The sequence below is a fragment of the Lactuca virosa genome, chromosome 1 (genome assembly GCF_052849685.1).
Source record: "Lactuca virosa cultivar CGN04683 chromosome 1, Lactuca_virosa_CGN04683_v6, whole genome shotgun sequence".
Taxonomy (NCBI): Eukaryota; Viridiplantae; Streptophyta; class Magnoliopsida; order Asterales; family Asteraceae; genus Lactuca; species Lactuca virosa.
Genome location: NC_136426.1, coordinates 265,375,496 through 265,390,574, shown reverse-complemented (window position 1 = coordinate 265,390,574; position 15,079 = coordinate 265,375,496). Strand labels below are relative to the sequence as shown.

At 37.7% G+C, this 15,079-nt stretch overlaps 1 long non-coding RNA gene across 2 annotated transcripts; it reads right to left on the bottom strand.

Annotated features, from left to right (window-relative positions):
- Nucleotides 1–309: 309 nt before the first annotated feature.
- On the bottom strand, nucleotides 310–2,549 carry LOC145109269 (uncharacterized). 2 transcript variants are annotated; one of them, XR_013708858.1, is made up of 4 exons: nucleotides 1,784–2,549; nucleotides 1,096–1,184; nucleotides 913–978; nucleotides 310–505 (listed from the first exon to the last, which is right to left on the bottom strand). It is a non-coding gene; the product is annotated as an uncharacterized LOC145109269 (long non-coding RNA). The 2 variants fall into 2 exon arrangements; XR_013708857.1 differs by having other exon boundaries at nucleotides 913–973.
- Between the last annotated feature and the right edge of the window lie 12,530 nt (nucleotides 2,550–15,079).

The following is a 15,079-nucleotide window of genomic DNA, read 5'->3' as shown; positions in this document are numbered from 1 at the left end:
AACGACAGAATTATCGACGGATCAGCGAAGGATTCGCGACGACACAAATTGCTCAAGGAACCTCTGGATTCCGTCGGTAATCCGTTGCTAATGTCCATCAGTAATCTGTCGCTGATTAGCCTAGGGTACCCATGGATTCCATCAGTTATTTTGCATTAGCGACAAAATATTTGTTGCTAGGTGTGGTCGTTATAGTAATTTGTAGATTGTCAGATGGCTACAATCAAATCTTTGATATTTTATAACCAAATACACATATGAAATTGAAATCATATATTGCAAAACCAAAATTCATAGAATTATGTCCTATTCATATACAAAAACTACCAAAACTAAATATTCAAAATAACGAAACCAAAGGACATGCCAAAAGTATCAAAAGGGGTCGATTGTTTAAAATATTAAAGTCTTCAGTGGATGGGTTGCTTTTTGGGTAATTAACTTCTATATTTATTATACAACTTTTCGATTTCTTATCTTTTGGCCTACATTTCTTCATGATAAACTGCAGATATGAAAACAATAGTATAATCAAACAGTAGATATAAAATTCTATAATGGGGTAGTATGACATGATAAACAAAGTAAAGCAAAAGGTAAAAGGAAATCGAATACAAACCAAAATTAATTATACATTTAAGACGTTATTAAGTACCTTATATGCCCCTTACATGTTTTGCCAACCCGAACTCGAAAATTTACACATTCCTTAGGGTTCACTAGTACATTTTCTCATTAAGTGTCCCAAAGAAAATATAATACAAATGTTTTTCATATAACACGAACTATGATAATAACGATAATGATAATGATAATAAACAAGTTGTAACAAAATGAAGTCCTTGCCTCGTGAAAAAAATAAAAACAATAAATACTGATTTCAAGGAACAGAACAAAGAATGAAATACTCACGTTTTATGTGGATTTTTCATTGAGTGGGATACCTAGGTTTCATTTAAGCATCTCATCGAACCTGTTCTGCAACAAACACAAACTCATACATAAACAAAATGAGGACTAAAAACCACAATTGTTGGATTATGATAACTAAGAAACTCACACACATACGTATTACAAATAATATATAACAATTACCTTTTGAGATTAAAATTTATTAAAAACGGAAAGCCTTGATCTTAACTGAAAGACAAATCCACCAGATCCCATTCTTTATTCCAACATTCCTACAAAAAATCGAAGGTGCTAAAACTTCCCCTCAAACGGATACTATCTGAATTGAAGAAATCAATCAACTCCATAACAAATTCTCAAATCAGAAAATCCATTTTGTTGCAAGCAAACAAAAAGATTTAGGTGTTTCTTTTTTACCAAAAAATTATTTAATAAAAATAGTTTTTTTCTTATCAAGTCCTAATTTTTTTAAATAAGCATACATGTTATTTATTGAATTTAACCTTAATTTGTATCATTGTATTTAACGACATACCTGCAAAAAAACAAAAAGATTTGATTTATCTTCTTTTTAGCTTGTAATTGCTCTCTACAAGAGCCTTTTATGTCTTTAATAATGTCATCGACTCAAGATTGATCAACTTATTTTTGTGTGACAGTATAAACCAATTTCAATAAGTACAAATAGATATGTTCTCTATGTCATGAGGGACATAAAGCATAGACTTCTCAAAAATTTCTACACTCACCTCATAATCCTCAGACCTGAAATAGTTTGTTGCATTGAAGGGGAATAGTAACTTTTCAGTGATATTTGTATCACTGCAACTATAAAACTATAAAAGTAAATAAACATCAAACAGTGAGTTACCAGTTCCAGAGAAGAGCATGTATGGCAGACCTCTTATTTGCAGCCAAATCTCTAACAAAAAGAGTGACAAGGTTTTTATTAGACACAAACTCAACAACCATTTCGCTCTCCGTTTACTCAAATCACCATTCATCTCTGGACCACCTTAATTGATGCAGAAACACTGACTTGGTGCCTCCCTAAAAGTCCAAGAAACACACCAATTGGTGTCTCTTCCCCAAAAGTGCCTACTGCCTGTAAATATGACTCTATTGCTGATACCCAAACACACTCCGAAATTCCTTTATTTACTACCATCTCGTTTAACTCCTTTCCTTCTTTGTATCTTCAGAACTCTAACCAAGCTTTTATAGCTCAAAGCTTGAGCTAAAGTCGTGAATAACCGATGGTGGGTGTAGAGGCGGCAAGAATCGACGGTAATCGGGTCATGTACGACTGGAATCGTCGATGATGGGGATGGATGCAAACCGCCGATGTTGGGGGTGAAGGTGCCAAATAAAAATTAGGTTAAGAATTAGGGATTTGAGAGGGAGGCATCGGCGGGGAAAGAAAAAATGGGAGGGAATTGAAAATTCAGAGAAAATATGAGAGGGAATTAAAACTTAGGAACCGATTTCACCAACCGATTAGCGAGGGAATGTTTCTGTTGCTGATTTCATCGCTAATACCTTTCCAAATCCCTTGGTAAATGGCTAGCATGTACGGATTAAAAATCCTACTTTTTTCCGTCGCTAATCCTTTTCTAGTCTGTCGCTGATTAGCTAGGGAATACTTTCATCGCTGATTCCCTCGCTGATACCTGTTTTTCTAGTAGTAATGGTTTACGAATTCCGATCAGCCTATGTATAACTCGAAAAAAATATCAAAAAACAACATAAAATAACATATTCGAACTAAATCCGCATCGGATTAAATAGCCGAACTTGTATAGAAAGTTACGGATTTAAATGATCCGGGTTTTTAAAAGCCTATGTAAACGAACAAGACGTTTAGTTAACCCAAAACTAAAAAAAAATCAAAAAGAAAAAAATCGGTAGTCTTCATTGAAAAAAATTTATGCTCAAGGATCGTTATGGAATAATATTTGCTAATAACATATTATCTAATATGATCACACCATATAACAAGTAGAAATTACATGATTACTTATTAAGTAATATAATTATTAATAAACTAAATCATCACTTGTATTTAATTAGAGAATTATTGTTTTATAAAAAATAATAATTATAAAGAATATAACTAGCCACAATTAATCATGTAGTATGATTTAAATGTTAAACATAACATTTTGGACTTTTAGTGTAGCATTAGATCGAATATGGTGTGTAGAAGTTATATGACAGGATATGGCGTCGACCCCTTCTCTTTCCTCTCTCTTTGAACTGTCCAAATGAAGGACAAGAGTCGGTTTGTTGCTTGCTTTGACTTCTCTGTTCTTACAACCACTTGCTTGCAACATATTTCTCATTAAATAAAAGCATGGGCTTTTATCTAAGAGTACTAGTATATAATAAGAGAGAGTGCATGAACTAGTTATTCTTTTCTTCTTCCTTTCTTCATCAAAAGCCTAGAGCTCTCTCTCTCTCTCTCTCTCTCTCTCTCTCTCTCTCTCTCTCTCTCTCTCTCTCTTATTTGCAAGTTTGTTGCTAGCAGGGGCGGAGCCAGGATTTTAGAATAAGGGGGGCATGAATTATAATAAGATGTTAAAGTGTATTTTTATATCAATAAGATGTTAAAGCGTATTTTATATCTCAATAACTTAATAGAGACGATGAATTTGACAAGGAAAATCGTCTAAGGATCATTTTCAAGCACAAGATCATTAATATTCTTGCTATAAAAAGCAATCAAATTTATCAATTTAAGAAAAATTCTTTGATTTCTTGAGTTAAGTCAATAATCATGATCTCTTAAAGAAAATGCTCGAAACATGAGCCATTTAATAGCTTCAACATAAGCTTTATGTTGTAATAATTAATAAGAATTTACCTCTCATAAAGTCGCTTTTTTTTTCAAGTTCAACATTAGTTGGTTCTTCGATATTATTATTCATTTCATGTTGTGGCGTGTATTATGAACATCTTTCATATTATTATTACTAATAATATGCAATTGTAGGTCACAAATATCTTATTTTCATTTGAAAAAAATGAATTAATGGTTTTTTTGGTCATGTTTTATATACTCTATGATTTTATCATTTACCCTAAGATTATAAGAAACTAATCATAATACATCATTTACAAATTATATTTCTAAAGAAAATAACTACAAGTTACAGAAACTTAAGTGTGCAATAATTAATAAGAATTTAAATGACTTGTTATTGAAATTGATGTTTGTAAAGTAGAGGGCAAAAGTGACGCCCTTTGTGTCTTCCGATGAATATTATAGAAAAGATTATGTTTGTGTGATTGCAGAATTTGTTAAAGCATTAGACAAATTAAACAATTTGGTCATGGGGTTGACAGGTGGGCTAAATGATGAAAATCCATGAGTTTAAGTGATGAAATTCAATGCTATGAAAAGTAAACAATTTTTTTGGCTAATCAAATAAAAAATGTTGGGGGAGGCAAAGCACCCGCTAGCCTCCCCAATGCCTCCGCCCCTGGTTGCTAGTTTTGGTTCTTGAGTTTGTTCTCCTTTGAAGGCTTATTTTATATAAGTCTTAAAGGATTAAGATCAACTACATACAAACGAAGGACTAACATCCATTGGTGACTTGTTGGGTGGATATATATACATAAATTCTTGCTTAGTTCTTTTCCTTCTCCATCAATTATCAATCCTCCCTTTAAGGAATCAAAAGTTGTTCATCTTTTAAGTCCTTTATGGTTGTTTTTTTCCTTCTAATCTTTGCAAGTAGATCAGTTAGTGGGACTGAAACTAGTTTTATGTTGTTCAAAATTTATGTCTTCTGTTGTTAATTTTGTGTTTTTGAAATAATTTTTGAATAAAATCCCAACAATTGGTATCATAGCCATCTAACAAGCTTGGTTAGAATTTGTGATTATTAGGATAACCTTGGTTTTTGGAAAATATGGATAGATTGTTTTTGTTAAAAACGAGTTCATACATATTTTCTGTGACAACTTTATAATTATTATTTTTTGTGACAAAATTTTCATGCATATTTTGTCATTAAAGTTGTCTTAGAAAAATAAATGTTGTTTTGCATGCTAGATTTATTTTAGAGAGTATAAACAAGCCATGAAACATTTATGTTGTTATTATTTGTTGACATTTAAAATAGTTTGTAATATTAATTTATTCATAAGGTATGTAATAGTAAATAGTTAGTTTTCATCTTTGTTATTTAATGTAATAGATTAGTATTAGACTATATTTATTTTATATAAAATGTAACAAGATGAAGATGATGACCATTTTGAAGCTGCTCGGAGGTGGCCACTACTTTATGAGGTTTTTTTTATAAAAGTTCATAAATGTTATAAAAGTCTTATAAAATTCCTACAAACTAGATTGTCAAAGCAAATGGGAGCATGAAGTCAACATGAGGATTATTTGGTCCATTTGTCCCTTTAGGAAAGGACTTGACACTTTTGTGTGGGCTCACAAAAGTGTCAATAGATCATGGCTTGTTTTATGTCTTAATGCATGCTTGTGTTGTTTATTTTAAATGTTGATTATTATGTGTGGTTGATAAATTAGTTTTTCACATACTTAAATAATTTTTGAACAAAATAAACATCACATGCGTTTGTTTTTCAAAATTTATAATGTGAACATAAAATGTAACAAGTTATGGTTTTAAAATAAAATTTGCTTTCATAAAAACGTTAATACCGACAAATTTTGAAATACTAAATTATAAGTGTAACATCCCAAAAATCACGATAAATTTTTTCATTTTTTAGTTAAAGTAAAATCATTGTTTCCAATCAAAACCCAAGTCATAGACCATATGTCAAATACAAATATCCTAGAATCAAAGTATCACAAAATCCCCAAAATCATATCACCAAAGGATGTGTACGATCACGCCTTCGCCTTGCCCCGATCATCAGAAGTACATGAAACATAACACTTAAACTATAATCAAAAGCTTAGTGATTTCCCCCAAAATAGCCTACATAATAGAATATACACAAATATGCATGTTAGGTCAACAATCATCGGACTGGATTACCCTCGGGTACACAACCATCATGCTGGATTACCCCCATCCCATAATCATCGGACTGGATTGCCTCGGCCCAATCATTCATCGGACTGGAATACTCTGGTCTGTTGGCTTATGCACATAGTAGTGAAGCCTTAACCTATACCGCACTATGTTGACATATACAACATATAAATCATATAACAACGCAGATAATCATACAGATCTACATATCGCTATAGCACGGTAACTGTTGGATTAGGTATCTAAGCCCATTACTATAATTGGTATAAACTTGAATTGATAGTAGCAATGTCCTTTTGGGTTGCCTTCAAACCTGACAATTGAATATGATAACTGTTAGAGAGAGAAGAACGATTTATTAATTTATTACTTGGTTAATAAATTAATTACAAATCTAAATAAATGATTTATTAATGTATTATGGAAATAATATATTAATTAGAAATCATATTTTTAATTAATATTTAATCAGAAATTAATTTGGAATTAATTTTGGGATTAAAGGAATTAATTTAAACTACAGGGGCTAAAGGTGATAATGTTAATACTTGAACATTAACCATTCTAGAACCTCCCTAAAGGGGGGGGGGGAATGAATTTTCGGGTGTTCCAAGGGTTTCCTTGGGCTCTAAGGGTGCGTTGGATGCCTTAGGGAGGAAGTTAAGGGAGTAGGGTTATCTTTGATACACCTGCCTAATCTAATACCTTCCTAACACCTATATAAACCCTACACCATAAGGAATTTCGACTATGTACTCTTAGAAAAGGCTTAGAGTCGAAATTCTTCTTCACTTCTCTCTCTCTCTCTCTCTCTCTATATATATATATATATATATATATATATATATATATATATAATCCTTGGTTGCTTGGTTTGTTTGTGAGCCATTAGAGGCGCGACACTTGCGGCGCTTGCTACCAAAGGTCTTTCAAGCAAGGATTAAAGATTGTTTACAATAACAATCTTAAAGGTATGTAACTAAATCGTAATTTTCTATGGATTTCGAAAATTATAAGAGCATTCTAGGGCTTTTTCTTTATGTCCAGCCTAGATCCTTAATTATACGGTTGCATGAACATATAGGATTTGTAGTTAAGCTCTTAACCCATCAGTAACATCCCATATACTAGGATACATAACCTAGTGGGTCGGCATTGGTGCCTTCGAACCACGAGTACAGTTAGGAAAACTCTCCTCAATGACAGGAAGATAGCATAACCGGATGCTGCTCCAACTACGGACTCTATGGGTCACCTGTATAATACCCAGGGTCCAATCCTACATCTACTACTCAAAATATCCCAAATGGCCTAAAGTCAAACTTCGTCAAAGTCAATGGTCAATGTCAAAGTGAACTCCAGCTCATCGCCACACCGTGGCCAACCATAGCCACGACTTGGCTTCCAAACGACAAAACAGACGAAATGCAACCTAGTCGCCATGTCGTGCCACCTTCAGGCCACACCGCGGGGACTGGTCTGGACAACTTAATCCATTAAGTCATTTTCCCACGACTTTGGGAGCTCCAAAGCTCAGATTTAGTTCTTTCCATGATTTATATGGATAAAGTTTCCAACTTTATCCATCAAGACATCCCAATAAGACAAGATTTCAAACCCTATATACTTAAGGATGGCTAAAAGCATCAATACACCCATTAAGCACCCTATCCTTAGAGTTGCTCCTCCAAAGCTTCCAGAAGAGTTTCTTACTCCCAACAAGCCTTAAAAGTCACAGCTTTATGAACATGCATGTCCAATGCATGTCCCTTCCATTTTAGGTTAAAATCACGTAAATAAAGGCTTAAACTTGAGCATGGGACCAAAAACTACCTAGATCTTTAGATTTGGAACATATGACATAGGAATGATCCCATGGATCCATAAAGTTGCCAACTTTATGATATCTAACCTTCAAATTTCTCTCCTCATGAAGATATGGGGACAACATAGGTAGATCAAGACATAAAAAGGATAAATATTTGATTTTGAGGACTTACAGGAGTCCAGAAATGTGCTCAAGATTGAAGAAGAGAGTTGCTTGCTGGAACTTATCTCATTTCTTCTTTCCTTCAATGGATTCAAAGAGAACAAAAACATGGCTTAAAAAGAGGAGGAGGTCATTAGGGTTTTCTCAGGTATCAAAAAGGCTGGTGGAGGCTGAGGGTGGGCAAATCCTAACCTCCTTATTCCTTTAAATAGGGAGCAAAACCCGAAAATAGGCTTTTGTCATTTGCCAACTACCACACCATGACCATATATTGCCACACCGTGGCGGCTTAAAAATGACATGTGATGCTTCTCGATTTTCAACGTCGTGGTGCCTCCTCCCACTCTGTAAGAACCCTTAAAATTCCAGAAATTGAAGTTTTGAATTACCTCGAAATCAGGGTGTTACAATTCTCCACCACTTGAATCAGAATTCGCCCTCGAAGTCCAATGGTGCGAATAACTCGGGGTAGTGCTCCCGCATCTCAGCCTCGAGTTCCCAAGTCCATTTAGGAACCTTCTGATATTGCCACTGAACTTTGATCAATGGAACCACCTTGTTGCACAAACCCTTCGTCTTCCTATCCAAAATCGTCACCAGCCTCTCAATATAGTTCATGCGATCATCAACCTGAATATCATCCAAAGGAACAACTGCCGAATCATCAGCTACACACTTCTGACCGAGCTCTTCAGGCAGATCCATTTGATAGGTCACCCTGCCTACCCTGGAAATCACTTGAAACGGCCTGATAAATTGGGGCCCTAATTTCCCCTTCTTCCTGAAGCGTATTACACCCTTCCTGGGTGACACGTTCAGTAAAACCATATCGCCGACCTGGAAATCCAACTCGGATCAACGTCTGTTAGCATCTCTTCCTGAAGCGTATTACACCCAACAGACTGGGGTACAACACTTCCTCCCAAAAAGAAACTCAAATTACGGTGCATCATTACTGGAGCGATATCTGTTTTTATAATAAAACTTAGCCATAGGAAGGCAGAAGTCCTAACTTCCACCAAAATTGATAACACATGCTATCAACATATCCTCGAGTGTATGGATGGTCCGCTCGCTCTGGCCGTCAGTCTGTGGATGATAAGCCGTGCTAAAGTGCAATCTCGTACCCAGTTCCTCGTGGAACCTCTGCCAAAATCGAGAAGTGAACCGAACATATTGATTATATAAAATAGAAACTGAAACACCATGCCGAGCGATAATCTTGCACACATACACATCGGCCAATTTCTCGGTCGAGGAGCTCTCCCGAATAGCTAGAAAGTCGGCACTCTTGGTCAGACGGTCCACAATAACTCATATAGCATAATATCCCTTAGCCATCCGAGGTAACTTGGTGATGAAATCCATGGTGATCTATTCCCATTTCCAAAAGGGAACCTCCAAAGGATGAAGATTGTCGTGCGGTCTCTGGTGCTCGGCCTAGACCATCTGACAGGTCAGGCACCTCTTAACATACCAGGCTATCTCCCTCTTCATGCACAACAACCAATAAGTAAGTCACAAATCCCGGTACATCTTGGTGGCTCCAATGTGTATCAAAAATCTGGACTTATGTGCCTCCTCCAACATAGTCTGTTTGACTCCACCGAAAACCGATACCCAAACCCGACCACACCGAATCATAATTATGTGGCTATTGGTAGAAAACCTGCCAATCTCACCCCTGATTATCTCCTACTTCCAATTTTCCTTCTTGACTACTTCGGCCTAAGCCTCCGTGATCAAGTCTAGAAGCGGTGAGTTGATAGAAATGCTCATGCATAAGCCCCTAACAGAAGAACTAGCCGAATTACGGCTCAAAGCATCAGCGACCACATTTGCTTTCCCCGGGTGATAAAGAATCTTGCATTCATAATCCTTGACTGCGTTAAGCCATCTACGCTTCCTCATATTCAGATTCGGCTAATCCACGAGATATATCAAACTCTTGTGATCCGTGTAGATGGTACACCGGACCTCATAAAGATAATGCTACCAAATCTTGAGGGAAAACACTACTGACCCTAACTCCAAATCATGCGTCAGATATCGAACCTGATGCGGCTTCAGCTTCCTAGAAGCATACATAATAACCCTCCTTTTCTGCATAAGTATTGACCCCAAACTAATGATAGAAGCATCACAATAAGCAACAAAATCATCCACACACTCTAGGAGAATCAACACTGGGGCCTCACATAATTTCTGTCTTAAAGTCTAGATCACATCCTACTGCTTAGTCCCCTGGCAAAAATCCACGCCCTTCCTCATCAAATGAGTAAGAGGTACACCAACCTTGGAGAAATCCCGAATGAACCTCCAATAATACCATACTACAACCAGAAAACTCCTGATATCTGAAGGAGACTTCGGGACCTCTCACTGCATGACATCCTCAATCTTGTCCGGGTCGACCAAAATCCCGTTCTACTTAACGAGGTGTCCTAGGAATTGGACCTTACATAACCAAAACTCACACTTTGAGAACTTGACATAAAGCCTCTCCATCCTCGAAATTCCCAACGGATCTCGAAGGTGCTCCTCGTGCTGCTCTCTGGTCTTGGAATAGACAAGGATATCATTAATAAAAAAAATGACCGATCGGTCGAGCATCGACCTGCATACCCGATTCATCAAATCAATAAATGTCTCCGACGCAATGGTGATCCCAAACGACATCACCACGAACTCGTCATGACAAAAACGAGTTCGAAAAGCTTCTTCTTCACGTCCTCCTCTCTAACTCTAATCTGATGATACCCAAAAATCAAATCGATCTTGGAGAACCAAGATGCATCATGCAACTGATCAAAGAGATCATAAATCTGTGATCCCCATCAACTTGTTCAACACCCGATAATCAATACACATGCATTGACACCCATCCTTCTTGTTCACAAACAAGATCAGTGATCCCCAAGGAGAACTGATCGGTCTAATAAACTACCTTCCCAACAGCTCCTAAAGCTAATAGGACAACTCCTGCATCTCTAGTGGTACTAATTGGTACATTGCCTTAGCAATCGATGCTGCACCAGGGATCAGGTCAATCCTAAACTTCACTGGCCTCGCGGGAGGCATGCCGGGTAACTCCTCTAGGAATAAATCTAGGAACTCTCTGAACACAGGCACATCCGAAACCAAAACCCCCTTCTCTACCCGATTGTCAATCACATAAGCAAGGTATCTCGAACATCCATGTTGAAGATACTGTCGAGCCCTGGCGGCTGAACTAAAAGATGAACTAACTCGGGTACCATTGCCATAAATAGTTAGTTCTCCCCTACTTGGGGTTCAAACCACTACCCGCTACCCCTCGTAATCTATCGTGGCACCAAACCTGCTTAACCAGTACATCCCTATTATCACGCATACATCCCCCATAGGTATAGAGATCTAATCGATCAGGTAAGACACCCCGAAAATCTCTAAGGTACAATCCCAAAAATGCACGATGCAGAAACCCCGTGCTCATTGGCGATGGAAACTCGTAATGGGCACTCCAGCTCTCCAAAAGACATAACAAAACTCCTATCGAAGGACTGAGACACAAAGGACCGACTCACACTCGAGTTAAAAAGCACAAGAGCAGACAAGGAGTTCACTAAGATGGTACCTAATAGAAATACAATCATAAGCATACAATAAATAAATTCAACACAATCATAAATAAAAACATACCAATGACGACGTCCAACGCCGCCCTGGCCTCCATTGCCATGAGCTAGAAAGCATGACCTCAAGCTCTCGGGGGCTCCGCCCTGCCCTAATGTCTATCTGTGATCCTCAAAGTAGTCGGGGCTGGTGCCTGCACTAGTTTGACGGCTAGCAAGGGACAATTGGCCTTCACATGGCCAACCTGATTACAATGGTAACAAATCCTGGTGCTCACTAACAAGGCCTGTTGACAACAATACCTAGCAATATGGCCCTCCCTGCCGTATTTGTGGCATCTGGAAGAAGATCGGAAAACACCATTATGAACCTTGTCGTACTTGCCATAAGTGCAGCCCCTATGTTACCCAGATCACGAATTAGCGGGCTTGAACCGCTTAGCTGCAGCGTTGGCTGAACCGGAGCCTGCCTCTCCTCCCTCGTTAAAGTCTCAATCTCAATCTCCCATCTCCGAGCGGCATCGTGAAGGTCAGAGAGGGTATTGTACCATTGGGTAGACATCAACTCGCCAATGTCATCATCTAACAATCATGGCCTCTTCTGGCCGCCAACTCCTGCTCCAAAACCTCTCGTGTATAGCATACTAAAAATGAACAAAAAAACATATCAGAAATGCCACAATTCATGCTATTTCAATCATTACGGAAATACTACACCTTCATGGTTCGTGACTATCTTGCTACGCGTACGGGTCCTGTGCTTTCACTAGTACATGCCCATACTACCTTCCGCACCTACTCGTATTTTTCCCAAGGGGTCGTCACAGACCATCCGTTCGCAAAGCTTAACATCTAGGCTACACATACATCCTCACGTTGGCTTACTTCAACCACACTCCCTCATGACACTTCCACCAACTCTGTAGCCGCTTGTGCATGCTAATTAAACATAGCGCTGGATTTCATACACAGTCGAATACTTGATTCTACCCTAAGCCCACAACCATACAAGGAACATCAAATAAGGCTAAATCAAACATTCTTAGGCTAGAAAATATTAGTTATGTACAACTATGATGCACACACTAAGCAACCACAGTAATGATGTCAATTCCATAAAAGAGATTCTCCTAGACTATTAGGCATCACGTATCAGGCAATTCTCTCATGCAATTCATGAGGATCCCTAGCCTATAACTAGCATGCAATTCTATCATAATCATCATAATCAAATAATGGTGTGGGTATCTTGGGGCATACTTTCTTGCTCCGACTGATCGTACGCATCTCATCCTTCTTTGGTTACCCTTGAAAACAATTTTGAGAACTTATTAAAACTTTTACCGATCCTTAGTGTGTGTCTAGATGCACACGAATGCTCATCCAATTCGCTCAAACCAGGGCTCTGATACCAACTTCTAACATCCCAAAAATCATGATAAAATATTTCATTTTTCAATTAAAGTAAAATCATTGTTTCCAATTAAAACCGAATTCATAGACCATATTTCAAATAAAAATATCATAGAGTCAAATTATCATAAAATCACCAAAAACATATCACCAAAGGATGTGTATAATCACACCTCCGCCTTGCCCTGATCATGAGAAGTACCAAAAACGTAACACTTAATCTGTAAGCCAAAACTTAGCAATTTCTCCTAAAATACCCCACATAACAAAACATATACAAACATGCATGTTGGGTCCATAGTCATCGGACTGGATTACCCTCGTGTCCACAGCCATCAGGATGGATTATCCCCGATCCACAGTCATCGGACTAGATTGCCTCAGCCTAATCAATCATCAGACTGGAATGCCGTGGTCTGTTGGCATACACACATAGCAACAAAGCCTCAACTTATACCACACTATGTCGACATATGCAACAAAAAAATCATATAACAACACAGATAATCATACAGATCTACGAATCACTATACCGTAGTAACATCCCATATACTAGGATACATAACGTAGTGGGCCGACATTGTTGCCTTCGACGCACGTGTATACTGAGGAAAACTCACAAATGACAGAACGACATCAGAACTGAATGCTGCTCCAGCTATCGGATCCACGAGTTACCTGTACAACACCTAGGGACCAAGCCTTAATCTACTACTCAAAATATCCCAAATGCCCTAAATTCAAGCTTCGTCCAATTCAACAGTCAAAGGTCAACATCAAAGTTAACTCTAGTTGGTCACCACGCTGTGGCCACTCATGGCCAAGTCGTGGCTGCCAAATGACAAAATAGATGGGTTGCAACCCAGTCCTCATGACGTGGCACCCTAGGGCCACATTGTGGGGACTGGTCTGGACAACTTAATCAATTAAGTCATTTTTCCCACGACTGTAGGAGCTCGAAATCTCAGATCTGGTCCTTTCCATGATTTCGATGGATAAAGCTTCCAACTTTATCCATCAAGACATCCCAACAAGACAAGATTGAAAATCCTAGATACTTAAGGATGGGAAAAAGCATCAAGACACCCATTAAGCACCCTATCCTTAGAGTTGCTCCTCCAAAGCTGCTAGAAGAGTTTCTTACTCCCAACAAGCATTAAAAATCACACCTTTATGGACATGCATGTCCAATGCATGTCACTTCTATTTTAGGTCAAAATCATGGAAATAAAGGCTTAAAATTGAGCATGGGACGAAAAACTACCTAGATGTTCAGATATAGAACATATGACATAGGAATGATCCCATGGATCCATAAAGTTGCCAACCTTATGAGATCCAACCTTCAAATTTCTCTCCTCATGAATATATGGGGACAAAATAGATAGATCAAGATATAAGAAGCATAAATATTGATTTTGAGGACTTACAAGAGTCTAGAAATGTGCTCAAGATTGAAGAGGAGAGTTGGTTGGTGGAACTTAGCTCACATATTCTTCTTTCTTCCTTCAATGCCTTCAAAGACCACCAAAACAAGGCTTAAACAAAGGAGGAGGGGATTAGGGTTTTTTCAGGTCTCAAAGAGGTGGTGGAGGCTGAGGGTGGGAAAACCCTAGCCTCCTCATTCCTTTAAATATAGAGCAAAACCCGAAAATAGGGTTTTGTGATTTTCCAGCTGCCACGCCCTGGCCATATACTGACACGTCGTAGTGGCTTAAGAATGACTTGCGATGCTTCTTGATTTGCCATGTTGTGGTGCCTCCCTCCATGCCGTGACAAGCCTTAAAATTCCAGAAATTGAAGTGTTTAATTACCTCAGGTTCTGGATGTTACAATAAGCCTTAAAATGGTGATTTTTAAGCTTATGCAAACTCCAATATCTAAATAGTAAAAGGTATTTTTTGTTGGATTTTATTCAAAAATCGGTTTACAAAAACACTAAAAATGGAAACGGAAGTATAAAATTATGAATAAACTTAAAACTCTTTTTAATCCGCTATGGATCATTTCAATCAAGGAAAAATTAAAACAACCATGGAAAGAAAGAGCTACAACCTTTGAAAACGTTGATCCTCTTGGGAGGTTGGAAGTTGATGAAGAGTGTAGAGTAGAACTCCACCTTAGCTAGA